The sequence below is a fragment of the Myotis brandtii genome, unplaced genomic scaffold (genome assembly GCF_000412655.1).
Source record: "Myotis brandtii unplaced genomic scaffold, ASM41265v1 scaffold291, whole genome shotgun sequence".
NCBI classification, from domain to species: Eukaryota; Metazoa; Chordata; class Mammalia; order Chiroptera; family Vespertilionidae; genus Myotis; species Myotis brandtii.
The window spans coordinates 1,221,840-1,238,747 of record NW_005361118.1 but is presented as its reverse complement, the minus strand read 5'-3'; the positions used below and the strand labels follow the sequence as shown (position 1 = coordinate 1,238,747).

Genomic DNA, 16,908 nt, shown 5'->3' with positions numbered 1-16,908 from the left:
CCGCAGCTGGCCGCTCGGCTGGCCCGGCCACCACGTGGCGAGGGCGTCATCTGACCAGCGTCTTCCCTCCCGCATGGAAGCCTTAGGACCCAAATCTGTGGATTTAGGCTTCTGTTTTTTCCTGGCGCGAAAGACTTAATTAAGCCTAGGGGGAAACTTGAGTTGCGTGGTGCCCTATTGCCCTGCGAGCCTCTCCCGCTCCCTGAAACTTAACCTCTGAGCTTCCAGGCGACTCCAGCACCAGGGCCGAGGGACTCACTCATGGCCAACTTTGGCACCTCCTCCATCAACCTACCTTTTCAATCGGAGGGTCTGCCAATGCCCAACGATTTTCAGAAAAGGGGATGAGAAACTTTTTTATATTAACCAGTTGCTTGTCTATTTCTAAACCATGCACATCACTCGGCCTAGTTTTCATCTTCTTTCTCTCACTGCCCCTAGTTAAATTTTCCATTTATCATTTTCCTATAACATTTTTACCACTGCGTAGAGGACTTGGTTTCATGTGGATGGATGGGTGGATGGATGGATGGATGGATGGATGGAAGGATGATAGAACTATCGAGCTTGTGTTATTATGATGGAGACAGGTGGCAGCTGGACGAAATGTTTTATCAGGCTATACTCTGAGAGCTAGCAAATCCCTTATATGGTGCAGGCATTTATTAATCCATATTAACTTCATCCATATTACTAGACTGTATCTTCTGAAGTTGACATATTTCAAATTGTTTCCCTTTTATTTCACAGACCTGTTTTCACATGTGGTGGTGTTCTTACTGGAGAGTCTGGATTTATTGGCAGCGAAGGTTTTCCTGGAGTGTACCCTCCAAATAGCAAATGCACTTGGAAAATCACAGTAAGCATATTTTAAAAGGGTATTCTCCTTGAGTGGGTATTATTAACAATGGAAGACTGCTGCTTTTTTTCTCGGAGATCAAGATTTGGGTAAGGGGCAAATGCCTGATAGTGAAATGTTGGATTTATCTCAGCTATTTTGGAGATTTTTATTAATAGAACTAGTGGTGTCTTGCATTAGCAATTGGAAAGGGTGCAAGATAAAGCTTGAAGGAATAAATGCTTAAAGCAGATGTGTTTCTGAAAACCCAGCCTGACTCAACTGAGTTTCATGGATTAAAACGTAAGGGTATTTTGTCAAATGTCTGTGGTAATGATTGTTAGAAATTATTTTGTTGCCTGGGCCTTGCATAAATGTCTCCCAGTGGGGAATAGAAGATCAAAGATAGTGCTCTCCCCTGACTACTTTACACCATCACAGAAAAAAAGGGGGTGGGGGCAGAAAATGGAAAAAAAATCCCAGTTAATGTTCCTGACTTGAAACCACCACTGAAGACAACCTAAGAATGATTTCACTTATACGTGGAACCCAATGAACAATATAAACAAACAAACAAAACAGAAACAGACTCATGGATACAGAAAACAGACTGATGATTGCCAGAGAGGAAGGGTATTGGGGGATTGGGTGAAAATGTGAAGATTTAAGAAGTACAAATTGGTAGTTACAGAAGTCATGGACTATAAAGTACAGCATAGGGAATATAGTCAATAATATTGTGCTATGTACGGTGCCAGGTGGGTCTGGAAATATTAGGGAACACTTTGTAAAGTATATGATTGTCTAACCTTTATGCTGTACATCTGAAACTAACACAAAATAATATTGAATATAAGATAAATAAATTAACAAAAAAGTGAGAATAATAATAACCTGGGGGATTAAATACCAAACGAAGGCTAATAAAACGTCCATGCTGGTTAGTAATGGCATCGATTATGCTGAGTCAAGATAAGACGTCAGATTTAGAGCCATCCAGCTTTTATAAAGTGTCTGGATTTAGAATCAGCTACACTGAGTCATCTTTCCAGTCAGCATAGTAGTGACTATTTTCTTCTTCATTCTTTGGTTGTTGGGAAGTTGTTTGGTAATTTAACACATTGGTTCACTGAGACCTTCATTCATTCAGATTGTGCCACTCACAGATTACGATTTTTAAAAGTAGCTACCTCTTATTGAGCACTTAGTGTGTGCCAGGCACTGTGCCAAGTAATTAACAAGAATAATCTCACTGGATGCTGCCAATCACTCTTAAGAAAGTAACATTATTATCCTCATTTTATAGATAGGGAAACTGAGGCTAGAACATGATATAAAATGACTTGATCAAATAGTTGGTAAGTCCAACTTTATGTAAAGTGAAACCTGTTTTGCATTGAGGCATTCCCACCAGGAGGGTCATTTGATAGCCATAAATAAGCCATGGCTCTTAGATGCATTGGTGTGCTCCTATCAAATACCAACTGTCTGATGAACTGGAACAGATTTCATTATGTTATTGTAGCACATGGGGCCAGAAGAGCTTAAATCATAGAAAATAGCTTTGAACTATTGATATTAACATAAATGTGAAATAAAGCTCTGAAACAAACATAAAAATAACTTGGTTTTTAAATAATAGTTGTGTTCCAATTGGAATTAAATGGCTGTAAGGTAAAAATGATCCAATAAATTTAATGACTGAGAGACATCATGGACCTAAAATGGAAGAATTCACAGCTGGCCATTCATTTGGGGTATTAGGGGACATAGTTGGTGTGACTTTGATTGTGGGTTGGGGGAATGTGGTAAAGGTATTCCTTGGTAAAGAAGTGGTGTGCCTCAGGAGAGGCCTGCCACCTCATTCTTTTATGTGGGGGCAGAGGAAGTGTAATGGATATTCCATTTGGATGCCATGTAAGGCATGTAGTCTTAGCAATCAGACATCATCAGACATCCCTAGACTCAAATTCTCATTCTATCACTCATCATTTGTGTGACCAGGATTTATCTCCTCTAAATCTCAAGACTGTTGTGAAAATAAAATGAGATAGTACATGTAAAGCCCTTTGTCTCAGTGCCTGGGATATAATAAGTACTCAATAAATGTTAGTCATCGCTATTTGAGTTTTTATTATCCTCATTATTGCTGGTATTAAGTTGTCCTATCTTCTGCCCCAGTATAACAGATCACTACCATCCCCTCGCCACATTGGACAAGCTGGGCTTGGCATCAGCACAAAGCAACGCAGACTTTTAGGGAGCAATCTACATTGTCATCCATATCTAGGAAGACCTTATATCTGTGTTTGGGTTCTCCTGTAATCTTACTGGATCAATTCTGTGTGGATTAGAGCTAAGTAGGCTTCCAGTAACAGAGACCTAAAATAACAATGGCTCAAGCAGATTTTGGTTCTTTCTCACATAAAGGAATCTGGAGGTAGGCAACCAGGAGTGGCGTGGCAGATTCTCAATCATTAGGCATGCTGTATCTTTCTCTCTTTCTGTTCCGCATGCCACTGCATTGTCCAAGATAACTGCTCAGCTTCCAGCCTTGATGTTCATGTTCCAGCCAACTAAAAGGAAGAGAAGAAGGGCATATATCTTCCTTCTAAAGGCATTGTGCATAATTACATGCAACTTGCTGCGCATATATAATTGGCTGGTTTTTAGTTACATGGTCATGTCTAGTAGCAAGGGAGCTGAGAAACTCGTCTTTTGTTGCTGTGGGAAGAAAAGAAAACAGCAGGTGACAGCAGTCTCTACAAGCGTATGTATTTGGGGTGTGAAATCGAGAAACAATATGCCAGCCATTTTGGGGGGAAAGAAAAGTCTTTAGAAAGCATAGTTAATGCAGAAGAAATGATTGCACAATTTGCTTTTCTGGTTAAAGGCTTTATAGTTTTAACTCTTAGCCAGTTGAGTTTATTCTCTTTCAGGGGTTTGCCTCTTTTATGTTTGCATTTGAGTAGCTACCAAGAACTTCCAGAGAAGCCCAGCACTCTTCCTCTCTGTTTTAATGATAGCCTCAGCAGAATGTTCACAAAAGCCCTGGGTGCTCTCAAGGTTTCAATGTAACAATATCTTTATTTCTTTGTATTTCACAGGGAATAGCACTAATTTGTTTGTAAGAATCTTCAGGGTCCTCTGGTTTGTCAGAGTAGCAGAAGGGAGCTCTTAGCTCCTGTAGATCTTAGGGGAGATGAAAGGAGGAGAACTGTGGTAGAGCTAAAGTTGGTAGCCCTGAGATCTTTCATTCATTCAACAAATGTGTGTTGTGTGCTGGGTACTGTTGGGGTTATGGCAGTGAACAAGGCCTCCTGGCTCCTTGCCATCATGCAGCTAGTTTTGGGAGACAGGCAATTGATGTTTAAAAAACAAATTAAACAAGAAAATCAAGTATTGATAAATCCATTACAAAAATAGAATAGATGTTACTTCACTGCCATTAGGACGGCTACTATGAAAAAAACACACGACACTACAGAAAATAATAAGTGTTGGCAAAGATGTGGAGAAATTAGAATCCGTGTGCAATTGTAAAATGGTATAACTGTGGAAACAGTATGGCAATTTCTCTAGAAATTAAACATAGAACTGCCATATTATTTAATAATTCCACTTCTGGGTATATTCCCACAGGAAGGGAAAGCAGGGCCTGGAACAGTTTATTTTATGTCCATGTTCATAACACCATTATTCACAATAGGTAAAAGGTGGAAGCAATCCAAGTATTTGTCCACAGATGAATGGATAAGCAAAATATGGTACAGACATACAAAGAACATTATTCAGCCTTAAAAGTAAGGAAATTCTGACACATGCTATAACATGGGTGAAGACATTATGCTAAGTGAAATAAGCTGGTCACAAAACAATAAATATTGCAGGATTCCACTTGAATGGAGCACCTAGAGTAGTCAGTCATAGAGACAGAAAGTAGAAGGATGGTTGCCAGGGGTTGAGGGAGGGAGAATGGGAGTTAGTATTTGATGGGGACAGAGTGTCAGTTTAGGAAGATGAAACAGTTCTGGAAAAGGATGTTGGTGATGGTTGTACAGTACACTTAAAAATGGTTAAAATAGTAAGTTTTATGTTATGTAAATTTTATCACAATAAAAATATCTTAAAAATAAAATAAAATAGCCTAGCTAATTGAGCGTCAACCCGTAAACCAGAAGGTCACGGTTTGATTCCCGTTGAGGGCACATGCCTGGGTTTCTCGCTCAATCCCCAGTAGGGGGTCTGCAGGAGGCAGCCAACCAGTGGTTCTCTATCATCATTAATGTTTCTATCTTTCTCTCCCTCTCCCTCTCTCTGAACACAATAGAAACATACCTATACTAATAAAAGGGTAATATGCTAATTAGACCGGGTCAACCAGCCATATTCTGGACGTCTGACTTCTTTCCGGACAAAGCTATGGTGGTGGGGGCTGAGGCAGAGGCAGTTAGGGGTGAGATCAGGCTGGCTGGAGGTTAGGGGTGAGATCAGGCTGGCAAGGGGTTAGAGGCAATCAGGCTGGCAGGGGAGGGCAGTTGGGGGTGATCAGGCCAGCAGGGGAGGGCAGTTGGAGGTGACCAGGCCAGCAGGGGAGGGCAGTTTGGGGTGACCAGGCCAGCAGGAGAGGGCAGTTGGGGGCATTAGGCAGGCAGGCAGGTGAGTGGTTAGGAGCCAGTGGTCCTGGATTGTGAGAAGGATGTCCAACTGCCGGTTTAGGCCCGATCCCTGTGGAATCGGGCCTAAACCGGCAGACGGACATCCCCTGAGGGGTCCCAGATTGGAGAGGGTGCAGGCCGGGCTGAGGGACAGCCCCCCCCCTCTGTGCCCAAATTTTGTGCACGGGGCCTCTAGTTTTAAAAATAAAAGAAAATAAAACAAAAGTGACGGGATATTGTGTAATTCCATTTACATGAAATGTTCAGAAAAGAAAAACCTGTAGAAATGGAAAAGTATGTTAGTGGCTGCATAGCGCAGGGGATAGTTATGGGGATTAACAGTAAATGGCCAGGAGGGATTGTATTGAGAAGATGGAAATGTTTTAAAATCGACTTATAGTGATGGTTGTACAATGTAGCATACTAAAATCATGGAATGGTGCACTTGAAATGGGTGAGTTTTATAATTTGTAAAATATACCTCAAGAAAGTTGCAGAAACTATGTGGTGGGATAGATAGTGGCATTAGTGCTGGTTTAGATGGGATTGTCTGGGAAGGCCACTCTGAGGAGGTGACGTTTCAGGGGAGGCCCAAGTGGTGAGGAGAGAGCCACGTGAAAGTGTGGGAGGACCATGTACGGCAGAGAGACCAGTGAGTGCAAGGGTCCCAAGGTGCGAAGCTTGATTTGTCTAAAGAGCAGCCAGGTGAGTGTGGCTGGAACAGAATGAGCAAGGGGGACAATGGGAGAAGAATTTTAAAAGGTGAGCAGGGCCCTGCAGGCCATGGTGAGGAGGAGTCTGAATTGAATTTCATTTTGAGCAGGAATCCACTGGAGAATCTTAAGCAGCAGAATGAGATTACAATGTAGTCCCCCCTTATCTGAGGGAGATATGTTCCAAGATTTCCAGTGGATGTCTGAAACTGAGGATAGTACTGAACTGTACATATACTATCTTTTCTCCTATACATACATACCTATGATAAAGTTTAATTTATAAATTAAGCACAGTAAGGGATTAACAAAAATAAGTAAAAATAGGACAATTATAAAATGTATTGTAATAAAAGTTATGTGAATATGGCCTCTCTAAAATATCTTATTGCACTGTGTGTACAGTGTGGTTATGCTGGACAAAGGGATGACTCATGTCCTGGGTGGATAGAGTATGATTTCATCATGTTATTCAGAAAGGCAAGCAATTTAAAACTTATGAATTGCTTATTTCTAGAATTTTCCATTTAATATTTTTGGACCACAGTTGACTGAGGGTAACAGAAGCCATGGAAAACAAAACCATGGAGGTCGGGGGCAAGGGGAGGGACTCTGTGTCTGATTTTAAAAGGTTGCCTTGGCAGTTCCGAAGGCAGCTGCTGGCACCAGCCAAGAGGCCCAATGCAACATCTGGCTAATCGCTCAGCGGCTGCTCTAGACAGGGCTGTGCTCCAGTTTGTCCTCATCCAAGGCAGTCAATTAAAGGCATTCCCAAAGCTGGTAGATCCAATTTATTTACTTTCCTGCTCCTGTAATCAGTAAACCAAGAATAGAGTGCCCACTGGGCAATTCAATATCACTTTTAGTAAAACACCACAGAGATCCTTCAAGATGAAGGTCTCAGCGGAACCCTCAAACTCTAATTCCTGTAGCTAGAAAGAAATATCCTGCCTCTCACCATTCACCTACCTCCCATTTGATTCTTCCAGAGTGGAGGTGTGTCTCACCAAATCCCATATAATAAAAGCCTAATATGCAAATTGTTCCCTCGACCGGGAGTTTGACCGGGAGTTCAAACGCTCGCTATGATGTGCACTGACTACCAGGGGGCAGCACGGATGAGCCCCAATGAGAATGGAACCACGGCAGGATGGTAGAGCAGATGAGTGGGCAGCGCCAGGCCAAGGCGGGTGCGAGCAGGGTGACCAGCAGTGGCGGTGGGAACAGGGCTGCTGCCCAGCTCCCAGGCACTAAGGGAGCCAGGCGGGGGCCTGATGAATCAGGTGGAGAAGGGCATGCGGGGGCCTGGGGACCCAGGTGCTGCCCAGGACCCAGAGGTCAGCTGGGACCTGCCCTTCCACACCAGATGCTTGCACTTCGATCAACAGCCAGGCCTAGGGACCTCACCCGTGGACGAATTTCGTGCACTGGGCCTCTAGTTGTTCTTATAAAACTCTATCTTACCTGGGTGGATTGGGGAAAGTCAGATTTTAGCATCTGTATGCATCAAGAAAGATGTGAATGCTAGTTGTCACACTCAAACTTTCTAGCCAATTGTGTTGAACTTTCTGGTATGAAAGTATAACATATAGATTAGAAATTTAGATGTGCCCTTAACATATAGTACTTTAAAATTTTATAGTGATTACGTAGACTGCTTTATTGTCTTATATCTACTGACATTAGCTATTTAAATTTAAATTAATTAAAGTTAAAGTAAAAATTAAAAATCCAGTTCCTCAGTCATACTAGCCATATTTCAAGTGCTCAGTAACTGCATGTGGATAGTGGCTACCATAATAACATATGATGTGAATATTTGGACAGTGCTCTTCTAGATCATTTTTGCGGTTAATTTCTACTCATGTAAAGATATGTCGAGGATGAAGACGCTCCATGCTGCTCAGTTGTAATTCTGCTTTGCAAAAGGGGAAGCTGATACTTCTACATAGTTGTTGGAAGCTGTGACTGGAATCAAGCCTCTTGACTTAGCTTTATTTTTCTGGCCACCAACTCTTGGTGACCTCATGTAGTCTTAGGTTTTACTCATTAATCTTGCTGAGTATGTTCTAAAAAATCAGAGATTAAATCAGATAATTTGAGGGTTAAGAAATCATTAAATGTTTTGTAATCTATCATGGGGTTGAGGGTTTCTTAGTTTCCTGTTGATTTTCAGACTGTAACCGAAGGGCATCTGCGTAAAATACCTAGTCTACCAATGTGGGCAGGAGTTAAGTATGACTTAACAGCTAAGGTATGTAAAATACTTTAAAAAATAGCATCTGGTCTTCTTCTAAGAAGCTTGCAAGGGCAGTAGGGCTGAGTTGAAGCAAAAGTCATCCCAATTGATTTAAGATGAGACCCAATAACTTAACCTGTTCCCAGCCCTGCAACAAGAAATGAAACTCCCAAGTATTGGCTTACAAACATCTGGACCCCTCTATTACAATGGTCTCCTGCAGGACACACATGTCCTAAGGGGCAGACTATGTGCACTCTGTGCAGGAGACAGTAAGAGAATGCTGAGATCCCTACAGGTAGTCAGGGAGATTGGAGCATTGTCAACATGAAGACAGCCAGTGTGATGCAGTTAACTGCTCCATTTACAAAGAGCCCACCAGGCACTGTGTTAGGTGCTGGAGACACATACTAGTAGATGAACACAAAGGCGATGTGAGCATGGGGGACTGCCTGTGATGATGTGTTGGTGGGAAGTGAGATCAAGCCTAGCAGGCTTTCCTTCTTGGCTCCATAGCACAAAGATCACCATTTCATATGAGAGATCAAGGAAATTGCCACAGTCATGTGGTTATTCAGTGGAAAAACTGAAGTTCATCTTGCCACCTCAAAACTCAAAAATGTTCAAAGGTTACCCATTTAACTGAATCAAGTTAAAACTCCTTTGCTGTGAGTTTTAATATCCTTTGCAATACGGCCTCATCCAACCTACTTGACCTCATTGCTTATTGTTTTCCTGCATGGGCACTTAGCTCCGCATTGTGCTTAGTACAAGTGCTGAATACATAGTAAACATTCAGTAAATGCACACTTATTGATGGATTTTTAAGGTTAAAAACAAGGTATTCCCATAGACTATGAATAAGATAAAAAATTTGAAGCTGTTATGCCAATATATGACAATTGGGAAAAACTGACTTTGACTAAATATTTGATACCAAGAGATTATAGTTAATATTTCTGGGGGTAATAATAGTATTGTGTTTATATTTTTTAAAATCCTTGTGTTTTGGACTTTGCTCCTGTGTTTAATCTTCTTTCAGCTCCAGCAGGTTTTCAGGGGAAAGTGCTCTCCCAGAGCCAGAGGGGAGCTGACTTATATAGACAGAAGTCCTTGCCCCTGGCTTTGATTGGTCTGTTGTTATGAAAATGAGGACTCAAATCCTCAGTTTGGTCCTAAAGCACTGTCCTGATTGATCAGAATGGAGCTGCTCTGATTGGTCGTGAAGAACCTGATGGGGGATATAGCTGCACAGCTTTGATTGGATGAATAAACCCTTAGTCCTATTGGTTGAAATAGGATTCCAGGAACTCCTTTGCAGTCAGGCAGTTCAGTTCAGGCTTCTCACGGAAGTGCACTTTGTATGAGAGGTCTCTGTGTAGAAATGGCTGCTAGGCTCTGTTTTTTGTTTTGTTTTCGTTTGAGTCCAGTTAGCCACTAAGAGCCCTTTTTAGTAGGTACAATATCTTCTTTCTCAGGGTCCACACTTCAAATATGTTGTATCATTTTATTTTGTTTGCATTCAATTCTGTGAGGTCTGTAGGATACATATTAGTATGCCCATTTCACAAGTGGGGGAACTGAAGTCTAAAGAACTTGTATCTTGCTTACTATTGTTATGTTTGCAGATGGTATGAAAAGACTAGCACAAAATTTTTGGCTAGGTGATCCAAATGCACTATTATACACTTATTTAGCAAAAAAAATAAACATTCACTCAATGCTTACTGAGTACCTACTATGTACTAAGCATTGGGTTGGGCCCAAGGAGTAAAGAAGATAAGGTATAGTTTCTGTCCTCAGGGAGTTTATAATCTGGAAAGGAGTAGACAAGAGAATCAGTAATAGTTACATGTGTAAATAAATATCATACTCACTATAAATAGTTTTAAATATTGATAGTTTAAAATAAAGGCTTATTTACATTTATTTAAATCATTAAAGGTCTTAGATTGCTTAAGATGAAAATATTTATTGCCTCATGCAAATAGTAAAAGATGTTATGACCCACTTTATATCTGTTCTACTCCAAGACTTGAGAAATTGTTCCTATGCCCTTTGCTTGGTTTCACAGAGCTATTTACAATACATTTCTTGATATTTTCAAATGTGCCTAATAAACAATTATATACCACTAGAGGCCTGTTGCAGGAAGATTCCTGCAAGAATAGGGCTTCCTTGGGCCTATTCCTGCAAGAATAGGGCTTCCTGAGACCAGAGCGAAGCAGAGAAGGGAGCGAAGCACGGGCTTCGCTCCCTTCCCTGCTGCCTCGGCTCCCTCCCTTCCCCGCTGCCTCGGCTCCCTCCCTTCCCCACCGCCTTGGCTCCCTCCCTTCCCCATCGCCTCGGCTCCCATGTCCTCTGCTTCACCTCCCTCCCGTGTCTGCTGCCTCGCTCCCTCCCTTCTCTGCCACTTCACTCCCTTTACTCCCTCCCGTGTCCGCTGCCTCACTCTGCTCCCATCTCTGCTACCTCCGATCCATTCCCTTCTCTGCCTCTTGGCTCCCTTCTGCAGTGCTTGGCTTCCTTCTACACTGTCTTCAGTCTTTGCTGGGCGCCCGTGTATGCAAATTAACTTCCATATTTGTTGGGTTAATTTGCATACTCTTCTGATTGGCTGGTGGATGTAGCGAAGGTATGGTCAATTAGCATCTTTGTCTTTTATTAGTGTAGATTGCCTTGGGAGTAATTTTGTTACTAATGTATGTTAGAGTCATCATACTGAATCCATGTTCCAAAAAGCCTTATTGAATTTAAATGACATTTATATTTATTTTAAAGAAAAAATCGATTAAAAATATGATGGTATTTATGTCTTCTCGATAACCTTCATATGGCTTCATGAGAAGAAATTCATCAGTGGTGGGGTATGGGGTTGTGCAAAAATTGAAACATATAGTAATGTTCTAGTAAGATCAGTGGAAGATACTAGTATATAATTTGAGACAACAAATAGTGAATTTAGACAAGAACTCAATATTTAAGTCAAGTATACCTAAGGGTATAGCAAGGTATTCTAAAATTACTGTAACTGTTATTTGCCTCGAATAACCACAGCAGAAGAGATAGGTGAATGGAATCTTGGCCTTAAACATATATTTCCTGGCTTTAAACTACATGTAGTATTTAGAATTATATAAATATTTAAATTCTAATCTTAACTATGGGGTTTTTAAAAAATATACGTATACATTGTTGGACTAGGCTCAGTTAGGTCAGCTGTCAGCATAATAATTTAACCCAGTGCTTGAGTTAATATAATTTACATCTGATTCCTTGGTAAAGATGAATATAACAGAGAAAGTCTGCTTAGGTTTGGGGTCAGTGTGAATAGGATAAGAACACTATAGCTGGGGTTTTTGTTTTGTCTTTTAATTAATAGAATATAATTCAGAGACTTTGTGATTCTTATGACACTTAAACTTCCCAGATAGTGGAAGAATTAAAACATTTTCCTTACTGCCTTAAATCCTTCGGGGAAGCAAGGAGAATATAAATCCTAAATAAATAAGCAAGTGGTGACATTTTCCCACTGGGGCCTCAGTCCAATTTTTTCTAAATTTGTTTTAAAGGCTTCTGCTGCCTTTTTTTTTGTTGTTTTTTGCTCTTTCACATGAAAAGTAAATATGTTTTTATTTGTTAAAAACCTGATGTTTTATAAATGTGCTTATTTGTACGGCTTGTACTTTTAGTGTGATGCTCAGGTAGATGCCTTAGAAAGAGCTAATGACAGAGAAGAAAATGAGGAAACATGAAAATTAGGTCTTCATTGGGCATTTCTTTTTTCTGAAAGAGGTCTCTTTAATATATTAATGACAAAAAAGTCATTCTCTCCTGAAATATCATTATAATAATGAAGCACAAAGATAACATATTCAAACCCCCTCTATTTATATACATTGGGAAGGCATTTCACAGAGCTCAGAGACCCAGAAAGGCTTTTTCAGAATGTATTATTTAAAAGACTGATTTTTACTTTCACATCCCTTGCCCACCTAAAGAATTCAAGTTATGTGAAATTATGGGCAAATTTGAATTGTCCCATGAATTTTCAGATTCCTTAAAAATTTATCAGGTACTGACAGTAAAAAAAAATAAATAAAATGGTTTCATCGGTTGGTTGCTTTAAGCATTTAGAGGACCCTAATTCTAAGATTTATCTTCCTTTTTTTCACATTGTTCTGCATAGAATTAGAAAATTGTTCCTGTGGATAGTTGCTGTCCCATGTTCCTTGCGTACCAAATTTTTACATGTCGGGATATTAGCCCTTGATCTGATGAAGAATGCAGTCACTATCTTCAATGTACACAGTTGTACCACATAACTTAGCCACTTTATCAACAGTGGCAATATGCTGAAATTTCCTAGGCTAGGAACTTGGGAGAATAGAAGTTTTTTCTTCAGATATAGTATTTTTTAGATAATAGTAGTCAATGTGGCAAGTCTCTGGAAAACCAATATAAACACCTAAAAATAAGTGGAACAGCCAGAGGATCGGGGAGTTGGAATTAAAGCTTCATAAGCCCTGTCACTAAATGTCACTTCTCTTTCACCACCTCACCCCAGGATGCTCCTGAGCACGACATAAAATAAAGTAATGTTTCCCAAAATATGGAGGGAGGGAGAGAGCAGTGAACCAGCCACAGGCTGTTCCCTGGACCAGCTGACGAGAAGGGCACAGGAAAGTCAGTGGCAATTCTATTGCTGCTTAATGCTCCTAGAAATGAATTGATAGGGCCTGATTGCTAGATACAAACTTTCTAAAAGACCTGGGCCACAGTTCACCTTTGAAGAAATTATAATTCATTAAAACTGTGTTTAAAGTACCTCCAAGAGGTCAGGTGCTGGGCTGGACACAGAGACGGCAATGACTGGCAAACCACCTCTCCGACAGGGCTGGAGGCGGGGAGGAGGTGCTCACTGGTCAGGGAGATGTCCCAGAAATTAGTAACAATGGTACAGGGGGCAGGGTTCACGATGGAGGGTTGTACCATTGGCATTACTCAGTGACTAGAACAACAATGGGCACTGGAAACTCATACAGACATTTACTAAGAATGCGGTGCAGTTTCCAGAACTTTCTAAAGTCGGTATCATGTTCAGGCCTGCCTTGTAAGGGTGATATGAAGATTGAAGGAGGTAGTAGGTGAAAGGCCCTTGGCATAGTGCTTGGTGCAAGTGATGATTTTTTTTACCTCTCTTCCAGGGCTATAATAAGGCATAAAAGTGTGGTGTTTTTTGGATCTTGTCTACAAGCCAACACATTTCCAGCTGGATGGTAATCACTTTAGGGCATGGCTAGTTCCCAATAGAAATACCCATTCCTACTCACTGTGTCCCTTCTTTATTTAAAATATGATTTCATAAGACTTTGTCCACAGTGCTTCCAAACACTCCCAGCTTCTCTTTGAGCCCCATCCCCTCAAGCAGCCCCTTCCCACTGTAGTACCAACTGAGTGTGCCCCTAACTTTTGAAATAGATGTGTTTAAAAGCAGAGAAAGGATTGTCAGTTAAAAATTGCAGGTGCTTTTCTGTCTTTAGAGATGGAATTTAATTCATCTGTGTCCTTAATTCATCTTTGGAGCCCCAAATCACCAGCATAGCCCCTGTAGTTATACCAATTAAGTAGTGAATTTATTAATTTATTCCTAATAGAGACACCCCATGGTACAGTGGGTTAGAGTTTATAGTTTCTGGAGCCAGACTGTCTGGGTTCAATTACCAGCTCCACTCATATGGTGGTGAATTTCCAAAGATGACACCCCAATAACTCCACCACCACCTAGTATTCACGCCTTTTTTTCTTTTTCTTTTTTTTTTTTTTACACTACCAAACATTGAATCTAGACTGATTTCTGGGGTTGGCGCATAAGAAATTTTAAAGCTTTTGCCTTTGTCTTTTAAAACATGCACTCTGGGGGAAGCTAGCTGCCACGTAAGGACCACCGTGCTCTGAGGAAGCACAAGCTAGCCACATAGGGAGACTTTGTGGAGAGAGACAGAGATGACCAGGAAGCCTCCAGCTGTTCCCCTCTTCCCAGATGAGGGGCCAGACATGTGAGAGGAGAAATCATCTTGGAGGACCAGTCCAGTTAAGCCTTCAGACTACTTACGCCCAGATGATAAATGATAGTAACTACGTGAGAGAATTCAAGCAAGAACCGGTCAGCTGAGACCAGTGAACCCACAGAACCATAAGAAATGAGAGTACATTATTGTTTAAAGCCATTACATTTGGGGATGGTTTGTTATGCAGCAATAGATATCAGAACAGTTACTAGCTGTATGACCTTGAACTTGTTAGTTAACCCCTATGTGGCCCAGTTTCCTCAATTATAAAATGTGGATACTAATATATATTTCAATATAAAAAATGTGGATACTAATACTCCTTACTTCATAGAATCATTTTGGACATTAAATAAATTATTGCATGTGCAGTATTAAGAACATTGCCTGGCATATGGTGAATACTCAAAAAATAATAAGTATTACTAATTCATGAAATATTTATTGAATACTGTATTTATTATGTGTCAGGCCTTATTTTAAATTCTAAGAATATAACAGTGAGGGTCCTTGCACTGCTGGTGTTTACATTCTAGAAGTGAAGAGAAACAATAAAATAGATCACAAAGAGGTAGGTTGGGAATAAGTACCATGAAGACAATAAAACAAGGTGATGTAATAGAGATTGACACTGTTGATGCCACATTTGAGATGGAACATGGATGATGCAAATATCTCCCCACTAATGGCTGTCGGAGCAGTTGCCCTGCATGCAGATGACTTCATACATGGTGTTAAGCAATCTCCTTAAGGCTTCTTGTCCATTATTTGTAGAGTATGAGATACCTTCTGGTTGTTTATGAATGGAAAGGTCTTGCTGATGGATTAAGGTTAGTACATGTGGAGAGGGTAGTTGATTTGGTTTTCACCCTTGCCTTTATATGTTTGATTTGTTTGGGTTTTGACTTTTAAAAGGTGCTTTGGGGATGTGGAAACAGGAGAAGCTGAAGGGTCTGTTTTTGTGAGTAGTGTTGCGTTGGGTCCCAGGGTGATGCAGAGATGGGAGGAAGCTGTTTTCATCATCCTCACAACGCTCTACAACCTTGGGAGGGCAGAACCTTAGGAGAATCAAGAAGTAGCACCCTTGAACAGGTAGAGGCTTCCTCTTCTTGGGCCCGTCCAATGAACTTGGAGGGCATCCCCATCAGTAGAAACATTTCATTTATTCATTCATCTGTTGATGGACACTGGGTTGCTTTTACCTTTTGGCTGTTTTGAATAATACTGCTATGAATATGGGTGTACAAGTGTCTGTTTGAGTCTCTGCTTTCAATTCCTTTGAGTTTGTAGCTAGGAGTGGAATTGCTGGATCACATGGTAACTCTATGTAAACATAGAGTTTTTGAGGAGCCACCAACCTGTTTTCTAGGAGTAAGAGAGAAAAGGCATGGTGAACCCTCTCCTTGAGGAGCCAGCCTGCGTAGATATTCCTTGGAGATTCTCCACAACAATTAGGATTTTAGGGGGGTTTGGGCACAGGCATCAAGCCGAAAGGACCTTGAGTTATTGTTCTTTAGTGATTACAACTAAGCGTGTGTTGTCTGGGGGTTACATAAGCCAGGTAGCTCCTCCAAGAGATGCACAATATACTTTATATCATTATAGTTGTGAGTTAGAGTTCTGTGTTCTTTTTTAATAATATGTTTTTATTAATTTCAGAGAGAGGAAGGGATAGAAACATCAATGAAGAGAAAGAATCATTGATTGGCTGCCTCCTGCATGTCCCCATTAGGGGGTCGAGCCCAAAATCTGGGCACTGGAATCAAACCATGACCTCCTGGTTCATGGGCCGATGCTCAACCATTGAGCCACACTAGCCAGGGCGTGAATTAGTTTTAATGAATCTGTTTTATTATTCCCCATACATCGTATAGATATAGTTATTTATCTCTATAAATCCTAGCTATGCAGATACAGAGTGGGGCAACAGTAGGTTTATAGTTGTTCGTATGGAAAAGAATATAATCCTATCTAATAATAGAGAAACATGGTAATTAGCCGTACCTCTGCTACCCTTCCCATTGGCTAATCAGGGCGATATGCAAATAAACTGCCAACCAAGATGGCGGCCGGCAGCCAGGCAGCTTGAAGCGAACAGGAGGCTTGCTTGCTTCAGAGATGGAGGAAGCCAACGTTCCCCGCCTGCGGCTGCCGGCCTATGAGCTTGCAGTTTGAAACATTGTTACAAATATAGAAGCTAAACAAAACCCCAGTAACCTGCTTTCAGCAGCCGAGGCCTCAGAGCTGGAGCCAAACCTCAGAGCTAAAGCTGGCCCAGAATAAAAAAAAAAGAAAAAAAGGACAGGTTGGGAGCTTCAGTCACCCGCCAGCCTGAAAACGGCCCTCAGCCCCTCATCCAGGCTGGCCAGGCACCCCAGTGGGGACCCCC

At 41.1% G+C, this 16,908-nt stretch overlaps 1 protein-coding gene across 1 annotated transcript in view; it reads left to right on the top strand.

Annotated features, from left to right (window-relative positions):
- Positions 1-752: 752 nt before the first annotated feature.
- The window catches only part of PCOLCE2 (procollagen C-endopeptidase enhancer 2), a 112,782-nt gene continuing 96,626 nt past the window's right edge, over positions 753-16,908 (top strand). The window contains exon 1 of the mRNA XM_014542173.1: positions 753-859. The gene's annotated coding sequence lies outside the window, so the exon portion shown is untranslated. The remainder of the gene's footprint in view (positions 860-16,908) is intronic.